We start from the raw sequence: 15,461 nt of genomic DNA, 5'->3' as shown, positions 1-15,461 counted from the left end.
AATTAGTTTGGATAAGACATCTAATTTTTACAAATAAAGGGTGGGAAAATTTCATCCCAAATATGAATATTTATAAATTTGCATCCTGTGGTATTGAATACATCACTCAACTTATGAAAACCTTAAAAAATAAATTCTGGATTGATGTGTTCAAGTCCTGGGTTGATTTGAATAAAATTTGTACTGATTCTAATGCTACTGTAGACTCTCCACTGTTTTATAACCTTGTGATCCATATTGGAGGGAAAACTTTTTGACAATAATATTAGATATATTAATGACATTGTTGGAGTGGATGGCTTTTTTAATAGCTATGAATGCTTTTGCAATACTTATCCAGATATAAAGATTAATTTTTTAGAATATTCTAGCTTGATCCATGCAGTTAAAGCTTGGATAAAGAGGAGCAATTTTGATAAAAATTTACAAAAATCAGACAATCCTCTTATTATGTCTAACTTTTATCTTGAATCAAAATGCAAAAAATCAAAAAACTTCTATGAAATTCTCAATAAAAAAACAGCTGGTTACAAAAAATTGATAGAATTATTTGATTTGGATAGCAAGGAATGCAAAATAATTCATAAATTACCATTTCAAGTCACAAAAAACTGTAAACTCCAGTGGTTTCAGTACAGAATTTTAAATAAAATATTGGCAACAAATTCTTTTTTATTCAAAAATAATAAGGTTGTTTCAAAGCAATGTACTTTTTGTCAAAAAGAAGAAGAGACAATTGAACATATCTTATGGGAATGTGATCTTGTACAATCACTCCTTGAAAACTTTGAATATTATCTCCAGCAGAAAAACCTCCATTTGTCCATAACAAAAAAATCATTCATTTTATGTATTGGAGGAAAAAATAATGAAATAGCTAATATCTTAATCTTGGTTGAAATATTATATTTATACTTCTAGATGCTCTAAAAAACCTCTAAATGTACACTCTGCGAAATCACACTTGAGTTATTTTTACCAAACACAAAAATATATATCATATAAAAATGGTGAAAAAGAGAAATTTGACAATCAGTGGAACAGGTGGAACCAACTATTTTTGTAACTCTCTCTCTCTCTTTCTCCCCCATCTCTCCTCTCTCTCTCTCTCTCTCTCTCTCTCTCTCTCTCTCTCTCTCTCTCTATATATATATATATATATATATATATATGCACAATTCTGTTAAAGAAAAGATATTGGACATTTTGTATATAATGAATTGTGTTGAAAAAATAAAATAATTTAAAAAAAAAAATTACTGCAATTAATACATTATCAAAATAATCTCTCTTTGTTTGTGCGCTTTGTCTGTATTAAAAATTGAGCCAGAGCTCAGTTTGTTCTTACATTTCTCACAATTTATTCCTGTCCATCCTGAAGCACATCTTTTGTCACAATAATCGGCCACGTGATTACAAGTATTCCACGTATACAGTGACCGGAACAATTATATTTACACTCCAGACCAAATGTTCTATGCATCCATTCTATGAGGGAAACACGATTTCGTATCAGATATAAATGTAAGAATCCGGACATTTATCATATCAGTAGATTAAGTGGAAAATTTGTTGATCAATTTGACGGGAATCTCATAATAGCATCACACTCGTGAGTCTCATAATAGCATCACACTCGTGAGAATTTTGCACTAGTAAAGAGACCTATAACTTACTTTTTGTGCCAAAATAGATGGATCATTACGCTTAGGTAGAATTTATTGCTAATGCTTAAAATAATGTTCATTTTAAAACAACACGTCAGATCTTGCTTTTAAGGACGCATAATACAAACAAGTTTTTATCAAAAGTCTTGAAAATAACAACTTACATGAGGGTTATATAACTAAATGAATAAGTTTTAAGCAACCGTATAAATTGAATTTTTTTCATTCTCAGTTTCACAATAAGGATTTAAAGAGATTAAAACGTTGTTAAGTTAAAAAAATGTGTCCAGAAAGGTGGAGTTTAGCACATAATGGAAAGTTAACAATTTCTTAATATTCTTGAAATATATTAGTTATATTATTTGCAAACAAACATATATACCAATCCAGGAATCCATTTTTTCATTATTTTTCCTTAAGCAAAATAAACAAAAATACCCATTTTACAGAATTCATCAGTCCATCCAGGGTTGCAGGAATGGCAAGATCCATTAACAATATCACAACTTCTTTGTTGGCAATTTTTAGGGCATGTCAAGTCACATTCTTCTCCATATACGTCTGTTTTGGTACATCCTTTTTGTAAAAAAAAATTTGCTTTTCTTATTTATCACCAAAATACAATGTATCATGCGTAATTAATAAATTTATAAAATTAAAATTTTGGCAGTAGATATTATGACCATAACCTATAACAATAACTTCACATAACTCTGTATAAGAAATCTCATATCCTTCAGGATATGGAATTCCTTCTTGTCTCTCATTGTAGGAGAAAACATAACGGGCATGTCCGATACAAGTAGTATTGAACTCCAAGAGGGGTATCTCATCATTGTTTTTGTAACACAAAGAACCATCTTTTATTTTTGTAGAATTCGATAAATGTAGCGAAAATCCAGCAAAACGACTTCTTTGTCTTAATTCTAAATTCAAACAATAGATATTTTGCATACGAATTAATAAATTATATAAGTATTTTGTTTTTTCTTCTTAAATAAAAAAAGTATGTTGTTCAAAGGATTTGAATGACATATAATATTACTTTTTTACTTATGCATAGACATATAAGTTTAATAATTAGGGCAAACAAGGGAGGGTTGGGGGGTAAATAAGTCAAATGTTATACACGCTATTTATCTCTTTAAGACTAGGTAGACTTGGTCTCTACTGTCTCTATACCGTGTATTCTATTTTTTACAGATAAGAAAAATAATAAAAAGATATTTAAAAAAAAATAGCAATCTTGAACCAAAACTTAAAACTGAAGATGAAATACTACTGTTGTTTGATTTGTTTTGTTATTATATGATAATGACTATAGCAGTTGAAAGCATTGATATTTTTGTGAGAAAATACTTTTATTTAAGGGAGATCATTCAATGAAATTATGATTATTCTAACATGTACATACCGAAACCTTCGTAAATCCTGAAAATGATGAACACTTGATAGATATTGTAGACATCGCCCAAATCTACATACCACCAAACTGAATGAAACTGATTAACATGAGGATCAATAGGTTCCATTCTCATGCAGGTATCATTGTGTCTATCCACTGCATTAGATGCATTATAAGAGTGACATGTTCAAGGATCACAGCCAAGGAACGTTGTGCTTTGTGCAGTGGATTTATTAAATGACAGATCTTCTAAAAATTGGGGTTTAGAATGCAGACTTTATCATACTTGCAGAAGAAAATTATAACATCACAAAAATTAAATTTGTACAGGGCAAACTTAGGGCTTTGAGTTTTATCGCTCAATATAGAATCCTTATTTTAGAATCATAAAAGTCGTTTGCAATCATTTAGAAAAAATTGTGGAAAACCCTTACTAATTGAAAATGCCTTATTTCCTAAAAAAAAAATCATTGAAGCGGAATGAAATGCAAACTTTATCTGTAACTCATTACAATACACCCAAATACCAAACACAGTACAGTATCTGCAAACATTTAAAAAGAAAAGAAAAACCAAGTGGGACAGACCGGTAAAGACACATGGACAGACAGACGGACAGACGAGGAGGAAACATATAGTTCCCTCCGGTTTCACTGGTACTGGACTGATAATAATTTGTACAAAGTTATTTGGCATTTTTATGCCCCCGTAATCGAAGATTCGAGGGTAATTTTTTTCCTCTTGTCCGTCCGTCTGTTTGCCTGACTGTCAAGCTGTTTGTATGTTTGTCCGCAAAAATTTTAACCTTGTCCATAATTTTTGATTAGATGGAGCTACAATTTGTATATTTTACATCTATTTTCCTTCCGACAAAGCCTTTTTTGGGGTACCTTAAATTTGACCTCTTGACCTTGGAGTTTGACACACTTTGGCAAAAAATTACCAAACTTCACATATGGATAAAAATATTTTTGATGTGTTGACCTTCACTTTTAGTTTGACCTTTTTTAATAACCTTTTACCTTTGCCAAAACTTTCGAACAGTTAGAACCAGGGCAACATATTTCACAGGTGTATTCCTTGTGACCTTCCTTAAGTTACCAACAATTCTTTCGATTCAACTGTGAAAAGTCAATCAAATAAAAACTACATGGATTATTCAAACTTCCAACAACTACAATTGATTTATTGAAAATCAAAATGTAATTAAAGTTCTGATACCACACTAAAGGACAGGATAAAAAAAATCAGTTTATAAACTTTAAACCATTGTATTTTATTGGCTTCTGATTATAGATTTCTTGATAAGAAATTTGTGCATTTAAATTAAATAAAAAAATATACTTGTAAACAAAATATTAGATTCATTCTGAATAAAATTGAAACACTGTGCCGGATAAATCTGCCACTTCCAAAGTGGCAAATCGGCGCCCGCCAAAGTCTTAGTTTACATAAAATCCATATATACCATGAGATAGACCATCACTTACAGAGTTCAAAACTATCTTTGTTACAGGTGAATCTCACCTGTCAGGTGAGATAATCATCTTTGAAAAGAAATATCCCATGGGAAAAATAAAGTTCCTATAGGAAAATTAAAATTCCTGAGGGATATTATAAAATCCCACAGGAGTCGATCATTTCCTGCAGGATATTTCAGAATTCCTGCAGGAAATTAATTTACTATGGGAGAATTTAATCTCCTGTAGGAATGTTATTTCCTATAGGAGAAAGAATAAATCCCTTAGGAAAGACGTTTCCCTTAGGATTTCCTAAATTCCTATAGGATTTCTTCTTCAGTAAGAAATTCCTATAGGAATATTTCATTCCTTTTGAAATTTTTGCTTGCTCCTAAGGGAGAAAAATATCCTGTAGGAAATTTTTGTTTCATCTATTTGTTCGACTGTAGCGAATTCTTATCAGTATAAAATATTTTGTATCAGAGAAAGAATCATCATCAATGTGGTTGAAAAACATACTATATCTTATAATAATTCCTTCCTGATACTTAAAGGCAATTTAAAAGGTTGTTATGGGGAATTAGTTTGAACACAATGGTAAAAATATGTATAATATTATGTACAAAACAATATTATTTTACAGTTGACCATTTCTACTGCTACATACTACTGCAACACAATTTTATGTCAAAATTTGCATCCTAATTTTGAATAGATTGATAAATAGGTTGATTAACTTTATAAACATACTTGCTGTGGGGCATATGTTACTCTAAAAATGCTGAAAAAATGCTAGAACCTTAGCCGTTTATTAAATAAAGTGTATTCAATATTAGTCAAAACCTGCCTCTGCAAATTACTATCAAACAAGAGGTTCTTGAGATACTAGCTACTGGGGCATCATATGGAATTGCTAATGTAGCAGAGAACCTGCTGAACTTTGACCTAATCACTAATAAGAGTCATTAAATTATTACAGATTAACCTGTCTGTAAATTTTAATTACTGTAAAGTATATTATTCTTAATTATATCATTTTAGTTAGCAGTACAGCAGAATACTACTTGTCAATGACATTCATCCTTTGATCTAAAAGTCAGTTGTAAGTTATACATGTATCATTTTTATTAAGATATTATCAAGATATTGAAGACTAAAAGGTTGGTATGGTGACTATCAAGCGAGTAAAGCGACTTTGCGAAATATTTGCTGGAGGCAATAAACGTTGAATATAGCAGTGAACCAGGTGACCTTTGACCTTTTGAGCTTTTCAACAATTGCTTTATCCATTAATCATTCAAGAAATGTGCCCCACTTCTTGGAATGGAAGATATATACATTAATGCATTATTCTGTTGAGAAAAAAAATGATCTGATATATATAGCTTGTCAAGCCTTTAAGTAATACAGTGATTATTTACTTTTTCTAATTGCTGGTTTTTTACAATACATTATACATGTATAATCTGAAAGATATCACAATAACCTTGCCAATGACCTTTTAAAATTCCCAGAGTGATATAAAAACCCTTAAATCATGAACAAAGTAATAAGAAATCCAGTTATTTAATAAAGTGAGTAAAAAAGTAGTTTGGCAATAACCTAAGCATTTTTCATTGATCCAACATGGACAATGACAAGTTTCCACTTTTCAAGTGGTGAATATCAAATCATTAATTGGGTTTAAGGAGAGGTCTTGTTGTCAGATGATACATGTGAGTGTACACAGACACCATTACAGGCTCAACCTTTCACCTTTACTGATGTAAGCCCAAACTTTACTGAAGTTTTTTTTTGTCTTTTTCTAAATTGAATCTCTATATTTATATATGATTGTGTAATGTGAAGCGGTCACGCATCCAAAGGTCACCACAGCTTGACTTTATTGAAATTGAAATAGACTCTACCACAACACCAGAAAAGATAGCTCAATAGCAATGAAGTTTTAGTTCCCTATATACTAGTGTCTCCTACATCTCATTTAGTTTGTAAAATATTTGAATTATTGCATCATCAAACTTTAGTGTTGAAAGAAGAAGTGATGAATTTGAAGATTTCTACAGAGCAAAAAATCAGAAGTCATACAGAAATGAGTCCTATGAGTGAAAGTTATAAACAATGAGATTTAGTCTCAGCCAATGATTCAATCCCTGTAAGATCATTTTGAGTTTGTATAAACAATGACATTTCAAATATTCAAGTAAAAAGTAATTATATAATGCTGGTCAAACTAAATTATTTGAATTTCCTAGTGACCATCTATTTTTGAATTCAACTAAAAATGTGCTATTTTCCTACAGGAACTTTAAAGGAAGGAGTAGCATTTTGAAAAATTAAAAAAAAAAAAAATATTTGCAGACAATACAGTAAAACACTTCGATGAAGGTTCATTTACCTATGCTTGATCATTGAACAGTGGAAATATCTAGAAATAAGATTTTTTGAGATATTGGAATCCCTGGAAGTGGTAACTCCATAGATTTGATACAATAAATCATACAAATATATTCATGGCTGTCTGATGTATTGTATATGTATACGAGGGGTTATTAAAAAGTTCGTGGACTGATGCGATAAAATTGATACTATGTAGCCTGTACTTACAAAATTTATAAGGGACATTAAACAACAAAAGTTTAAGAGATGTTGAAAATTATACTTGATACGTTTATAATTTGCCAAATTATTTCAAAATAAAAAAAGACATTATATGATCACCCGGCGCTGTCGCCGTTAAGTTTCATGACGTCCGACAACGTCATTGTTTCTCAATATCCGCTCTCTTTACCTCATACACTTATCTTGATGAGATTACTTGGAGTTAAGTAAGGACTTCAGTCCCTCTACTTTATATGACTTTACAATGTCATTAACAGCTCCTTTCAATGCATATAATATTGTAAATGAATCTATACATAGGGAAGGATCCTTACTTGATTATGCCAGAATACTTCGCTTGTTGGAGTTCAATGTCTACCACACATGAACAACGTCACTTTTCGACGTGACTGTCTTTTGACACCCTGACTACAAATCGACATTAACTGTGCATTTTTCATCTCATTGAATCTTTTTGGGGCATTTAAAACAAGTACTTGAGAAGCATTTTAGTTTTCTGTAGCCCTTTTAAACATTCCCTAGATCTATACCAGTTTTTCCAGATGCGAAACTCTATAGAATGTTGGAAAAAGAAACACCTCCCCCTTTTTGACGTCATTTTCAAGCCCTTAATTTTCTGGACACTCCATATAAAATTTACAATAAAATTTCATAGAACTTACAGGATGGAATGAAAATTGCAAATTTTACGAAACGATTGTGTAGTACCACATGACTGAATTAATTAGATTTTTTGATGACAAATGATCATATCAAAAGAGTTTTTCTCAGTTACACTCAGGTAGAAAAAACGTCATATTTGAGGTTGCGCCGCCTGGACATACCATTGCTTACAAAAACATGAACAATTTATTAAAAAATAAAACTTACGATTTATGGTTTAGTCTATAGATAGAAAAAATGATGCTAACTAAATGTATTAAAATTCATTGATGTACCTAAATCGGTTTTAATTTTATGGCGCTAGTCCACGAACTTTTTGATAACCCCTCGTAATTAAATTATATAGAATATGAAATTTATGAATTGTTGTTCAACACCTCCAAAAAGTCAAAAGTATAATTATTTTGAAATACTTGGTCTAATAAATAAGGTCAGATAATATGAAAATTGTCTCGATCCAGTCCACTTTCAGATCTTTATTTTACATCAGCAGTTAGTTATCTTGAACAATGCTGAGGATTATTAATGGAAATCATTAAAAAACAAAAACTAAAAAAAAACAAAAACAAAAGCAAAACAAAACAAAACAAAAAACAAATCAAAACACACACACTCACAAGCTTTGTTACCCCGCCCCCTTCTTTTGATCAACCGTCTTATTCTAAAACATTGAGTCATAATAACTAAATATGTATCATAAACTATACACGTAACATACTCTATATATATCTAAATCCAAAATTACTGGAGAAAAATATTACATAAAACTCGATATCATTGTAGTACCATACAGTTGACATTATATGGAATATGCTGGTCACCTACTTTTCCGCTGATAATTTCACAAATATTGATTTGATAATACATTAATACTGTACATTCGAAATTTTATGATGACCTTTCGCTCTCTGAAAAATCAACTTCCACTTCTCAAAACGTCTACATACAGTGTACCTTTAGCAAAACAAAAATGGTTCTGTGTGTGGAATGGGGAAAACACTTAAATTCTAATCATTTAAAACTAAAAGACGCAAAACAAGCTTAAGCTTAACCATAACTTTTACTTACAATGATGTCAAGTAATCAAAACAAAACGACAACCATACTTCTCTCCAAAACAAAAAAATTACGATCAAAAGTCAAAGAATCTTGTTTCATTGTCCGAATTTAACTAGGTCCAAACAAATCTAACATAAGGTATAATGTCATGGGGGAGACTCAGGTGATAAAATATACATTTATATCGAAATAGTTACATAGTATACGGGGATATAAACATGTTATATAGTATTGAATGTAGGCTTTTTGAACATAGAAACATAACACAATTTAAATCATCAGTTTTATGTACTTATTGCATTAAAAGCTGTGCTTCAATAAATGAAAAAAATGGCCCATTGGTCACAATGCTCACCTGAGTGACTTTTGCCCTACTTATCTACATTAGATTTTTTCCCTATATACATGTATTCCTTGTCAAATTTTGATCGCGTTTTGTGGCCCCTCCGTATACACAGGGGCCATGATTAGAAGAAAATGATTCTGCATAACAGAGGAGGCTTCAACATTAATATGATTCATCACGGCTTTGCTGTTCTTGACAAGAGGACTTTTCCCTATATAGTCCACATTATAGCCTCAACGTACTCACGGGGACCATGAAAGTTTTCTGGCTCAGTTGTTCTTGAGAAGATGTTTTAAAGATTTTTTCTATATATTTCAATGTAAATTTTGAATCCCTATTGCGGCCCCACCCTATCCCCAGAAACATGATCTGAGCAATTTACAAACTTAACTACCTCAGAAAGCTTCCAAAAAAGTTTCATTTTTTTCCGGTTTAAGCTGTTCTTGAGAGTATGTTTAACAAATTTTTCTATACTGTATACAGGACATTTTCGCCCTAGTCACAGTGGGCGAATTTAAAATGGGATGAGTTCAAAGAACACAGTATAATTTCTTTAAACAAAACTGTGACTTTGCGAATTTTAAACGGGGCAAAATTGTTCTCAAGTGCAAATGGGCGAAAATAAAACGGGGCGAAAATAACCACATATACAGTATATTTCAATGAAACATTTCATTCCCTCATGTGGTCCCATCTACCATGAAAATGATTTCAACAATTTACAATCTTCTCTACCTCAGTAAGCTTTCTCATTAATTTCATCTTTTGGGGGCCAGTTGTTCATGAGAAGTTTTTCCTATATATTTAAAATCTCAGTCTTCACTACATCAGGAAGCTTTTACATCAGTTTAAGCTTCTCTGGTACATTGGTTCTTGAAAGAAAAAAGATCTTTGAAGAATTCACCTATGTATTTCATTGTTAAAAGAAAAACTTTATTCCCTATTATGGCCCCAGCCTAACCCCGGGAGGCATGATTTCAATAATTTAGTATCTACACAAACTTAGGTGTGCTAATAAGTAATGATTACGTCGTCAGCTGTCTATATTTTCAAACTGTAACACAGCGTGATGTACTTGCCTGTTCCCAAATAAGGAGTGAATGTCATGCATCTATCTCTAAGATCAACGCAAGATCGTAGAAAGTTAAACTTTATCATGTAGGACACTGTTTGAGAAATTTATGTTCCGAAAATAGCGGACACAGACAAGCATCCTTTAAATAAAAAGGATTCATCATTGGTAGCAGATATACATAGTTTTATATGCTATTCAGTAGCACAGTTTTCATGTAACGTCATAAATTTTTTTCCTGTACTAAGAAAGGTAAATATGAAAATATTAAACCTTCTTAAATCTCTTCCATTGCGCCCCCTTATTAGCAGACCTATTTTTGTATTCATATGAAGCAGAATTTATTCAAAAACTTCTACATGAGAAGAAGGAAACACATGCTGTGGCCTTCAACTCGATATTTCGATATATCGACGACGTATTATCAATTAACAATAGTTACTTTCATTCATATGTCGACTCAATATATCCCAGTGAGTTTGAAATAAAAGATACTACAGATTCTGACACTTCTGTTTCATATTGAGATATTTTACTAGAAAAATACGTTATCGGTAACTTAACAACAATACTTTATATCAAACGTGATGACTTCAACTTTCCCTTACTTATGTAACAATATACCCTTCTCACCTGCATATGGGGTTTATGTCTCTCATTTGATTCGATACGCAAGAACATCCTCTTCGTATGAACAATTTCTAAAACGTGGCAACCTATTGACAAACAAGTTGATGAAACAAGGATATCAACAGTCTCGTTTGAAGTCTTCTTTTTGAAAGTTTTTCGGTCGATACAATGACCTTGTCGGCACATACAACCTATCATTGAGTCAAATGCTGACTGACGTTCATCATACTAATTGTTAGGCCATTTACACTGAACTGTCTACTGAATTTTCCGGGTTTTTTTCTCCGATCATGACAAGGAGCACACGGCGGATGTAACTGTGACCGGTCGGCAGTGGATGCTTACTCCTCCAAGGCACCTGACCCCATCTATAAATTTTGATGTCCGTGTTTGCTCTGCTCCAACTTTGTATTTTTTCATTGGACTTTCGAGATTGAATATTGCTCGTTCTCTCCATATTTAATTCCAATAAAGACCAGGGTCCATGACCATGAACTAAGAATAGTCTTAAGTCAACATTTATTCTGAATATCTTGAGTTTTATTTTTCATATGTGTATAAAAATTTCCATGTTCATATAACATTTAAACAAAAACACATGGCGAAAATTTTGTTAAATTATCAAAATTATTTCAGAAGTTATTTTCGTTTGAAATGTTGACTTAACTCTGTTTATGGTTTTGATGCCTGAGCAATATTGCAGCTTCATCCTTCCATATTCTTATGGTAATTAAATAAAAGGATAAACTATAGTTGCATTGTAATTTTTAAAACAATACAGGGCAAAACAAAATATCCATTCTTATTGATACAGCCTTTAGAAATACGTTGTATTAAAATACTTTTTTATCCTTCGAAATTTTTTCGCTCATGTTGTGATGCCACTAGGTATTGGTGAATGATCACAATTCTAGACCTGTACTCGGAATTTTTGAATATTTAGCAATGAGGTTTCGATCCAGGACCTACTACGGCATGAGATCTCGGATCTCACGATGTAATCCAAAAAAAGAGTCTCTGCAGTAGAAGTTGATCCCATGATGAAAGGAACAATTTCTTAATTTACAACTCTAGAATGAAATACTCTAACCAATTGGCAACCGAAAATTCGTAATTCTTTTATTTATTTGCGATTCTTAAAAAAGTCTTTTAAAAATTTTTAGTATTCAATTTACAAAAAAGACACATTTACACTTAAGTATTTTTATTTATTATTTTTGCTTTAAATCCACTAAAGACAGGATAATGAACTCTTAAACCGTTTGCTGTCAAGAGCAAAACTTGTCAAATGACAAAGTTTTAAGAAATTAAAGAGAAACATATTAGTAATATAAACAAGAGGCCCAAGGGCCTTAACGGTCACCTGAGTATAATACAACAATTTAGAGGATCCATAGAGTATAAAATGAACTGAAAGGTGATGCTTTGTTGCCCAAAAGCAAGAAAAATAGGGTGATCAGGATCAACAAAATAATTAGTCTAGTGTTCATTAACAGTACATAAATTAGGTCCTGATCTGTTCCCCATTTATCACTCTCACCAGACAGTATATAAACAAACTTATAATCATTGCTTCTGTACTCTTTTAATTCCTTGTTGAAATCTCTTACATTGGCCTCTCTTGGTCTTTGATGAACATTTAATAAGACAAGTTATTTTTGTCTCATTTTTATTTATCTATTACTTACAAGTCTACCTGATCATTAAAACTATGAAAGTACTTTTTGTATTATACAATAAAAATTCTTGCATAATTCTCTTATCTTTCAAGTACATTAATCATTCAAGTACATTATTTACAGTGATTAATTATCACAAGTAAATGGCAAAGGGGAATAACTCCTCTCAGTAGAATAGAAATAGAGCCCTGGCCTGGACCAGAACACTTGACCAAATGGTTCTGCTGTTCAAAAATCTGGTAAAAATACCCTTCCTTATTAAAACTTTTACTCTTTTTGCCTCTGATATTCCCAAGTGCAGAGAAGATTTTTAAAGCATTAATGCATTTTCACTATATAACAAATAAAGCCCCGCCCTAACATCAGAACCTCTGATCCAGGGGTCATGAAATTCACAATTTTGGAAGAGACATCCTTGCTTATCATAACAATGTATTTGTTTAAATAATACGCAGGAGAAGAGAAGAAGATTTTCAAAGAAATAATACACTTTCACTATATGATCTATATAGCCCCGCCCTATCACCAGAACCCCTGACCCTAGAGCTATGAATTTCACAATTTTGGTAGAGTCACCCTTGCTTATCATTACAATGTATTCAATTTGTTTAAATGATACCCAGTAGTAGAGAAGAAGATTTTCAAATAAATAATGCACTTTCATTATATGATCTATATAGCCCCGTCCTAGCACCAGAACCCCTGACCCTGGTGCTATGAATTTCACAATTTTGGTAGAGTCACTCTTGTTTATCATAACTATGTATTTAATTTGTTTAAATAATACCCAGGAGTAGAAAAGAAGATTTTCAAAGAAATAATGCACTTTCACTATATGATCTATGTAGCCCCGCCCTAGCACCAGAACCCCTGACCCTTGGGCTGTGAATTTCATAATTTTGGTAGAGTCACTCTTGCTTTTAATAACTATGTATTTAATTTGTTTAAATGATACCCAGGAGTAGAGAAGAAGATTTTCAAAGAAATAATACACTTTCACTATATTATCTATATAGCCCCGCCATAGCACCAGAACCCTTGACCCTGGGGTCATGAATTCCACAATTTTGGTAGAGTCACCCTTGCTTTTCATAACTTTGTATTCAATTTGTTTCAATAATACCGTGGAGTAGAGAAGAAGATTTTCAAAGAAATAATGAACTTTCACTATATGATCTATATAGCCCCACGCTAGCACCAGAACCCCTGACCCTGGGGCTATGAATTTCACAATTTTGGTAGAGTCACCCTTGCTTTTCATAACTATGTATTCAATTTGTTTCAATAATACCCAGGAGTAGAGAAGAAGATTTTCAAAGAAATAATGTACTTTCACTATATGATCTATATAGCCCCACCCTAGCACCAGAACCCCTGACCCTGGGGCCATGAATTTCACAATTTTGGTAGAGGGCTCAATGCTTATTACAATCATGCCAACAGTTTAACTGCTTGATATCCAGAAGTAAAGAAGAAGATTTTTAAAGATTGCATTAATTTTTATGGTTTTGGCCCCACCCCTCAGGCCCCAGGGGGGCAGGGGCCACGAATTTCGTAATTTTTGTTCCCCTTTACCCATAGATGCTATATGCCAAAATTGGTTGAAATTGGTATGCTGGTTCCAGAGAAGAAGTGAAATTGTTCAAAAGTTTACGATCGACGAACGACGGTCGACGGACGACGCACGACGACGGACGAAAAGAGATAGCAATAGGTCACCTGAGTGACTCAGGTGACCTAAAAATATGGGGGAAAATCTCCCAGTTACATGTAAGGCCTTTATCCCTATAAATGGAAAAAAAGGAAGGAAATAGGTACCATTGAATAAGTTTCAGTATAACTTTGTTATAAAAATAGGGTTTTGATCAATTTTAAATCAATGAAGTTCTAAGTATTTGACATCTGAAGATTTTCATATGGAATTATATTTTGGGGTTCCAATTCCTGATATTCGTGTAAAATTTGAATTGTTTTTATTTCCTCGTAAAATGGTTTTTCAGTCGTAGTATTTCCACCAGCAGATCCTACATTTGTTTCTTCACCAACTCTTGGAATGGGATGCGCTATCTTCCGTGGAATGAATTTTAAAGCTCCTTGCCTTCAATAATAAAATAAACAAATATGACGAAATTGGCATGTTTCATGAATATGTATATACCAAACTATGACCAAATCATTTAAAACAGCAATGACATTTTGCTTAAATTTTGTAAAAATTCTTCATTATATATAAGTTACAACATAGCATTTGTTTCGATAGGAACTGTGCATATACTTTAGTGGAGAATATTCTCTGCTAAGTTATATATGATTTTTCTGTCATTGATACATTTGCAGCTAGGTTAGGACGCCCATGAAATACACGCCTTAATATGTTCGAAGAAATTGAAAACTAGTTTAATATTTTTTCACAGCATTAGTTTTGATGAATGTGAATTGTGGTGTTTGCACCTGTATATATCGGGTCTCTGCTGATTTCGACCAAAGCGAAATCGCTTCGTAACAGGTTTAAAATTAGAACACATACGTACTACTACAAAGATCGTAAAAGTTCAACGATATACGAGTATACTTTCCGCCATAAAATTTATTCTGTTTTCTTTGAGACAAATTACTTAACATATTAAGTGCTGGGAGCAACTTCCTCATGCTCGGAAATTGTGTAAAATTTAGCCGTTTTTCTATAAACTCCAGACATAGATGTAATACGCACTGGGGTAATGTTACATCACGGATTATGTAAAAAAAAAATGCACAGCCAGCTCCCAGCACTTTTCAGAATAGTAAGGATAATAGATATTTAAAAATTCAGAATTTAAAGTGAAGCGGATACCGTTGAACTTTTGATATTTTCGAGAGGT

This window comes from Saccostrea echinata, unplaced genomic scaffold (assembly GCF_033153115.1).
Source record: "Saccostrea echinata isolate AGI-Se365-2 ecotype Australia unplaced genomic scaffold, CSIRO_AGI_Sech_v1 ptg000027l, whole genome shotgun sequence".
Lineage (NCBI taxonomy): Eukaryota > Metazoa > Mollusca > Bivalvia > Ostreida > Ostreidae > Saccostrea > Saccostrea echinata.
The sequence above is the reverse complement of the archived record's forward strand: the minus strand, read 5'-3'. Positions refer to the sequence as shown.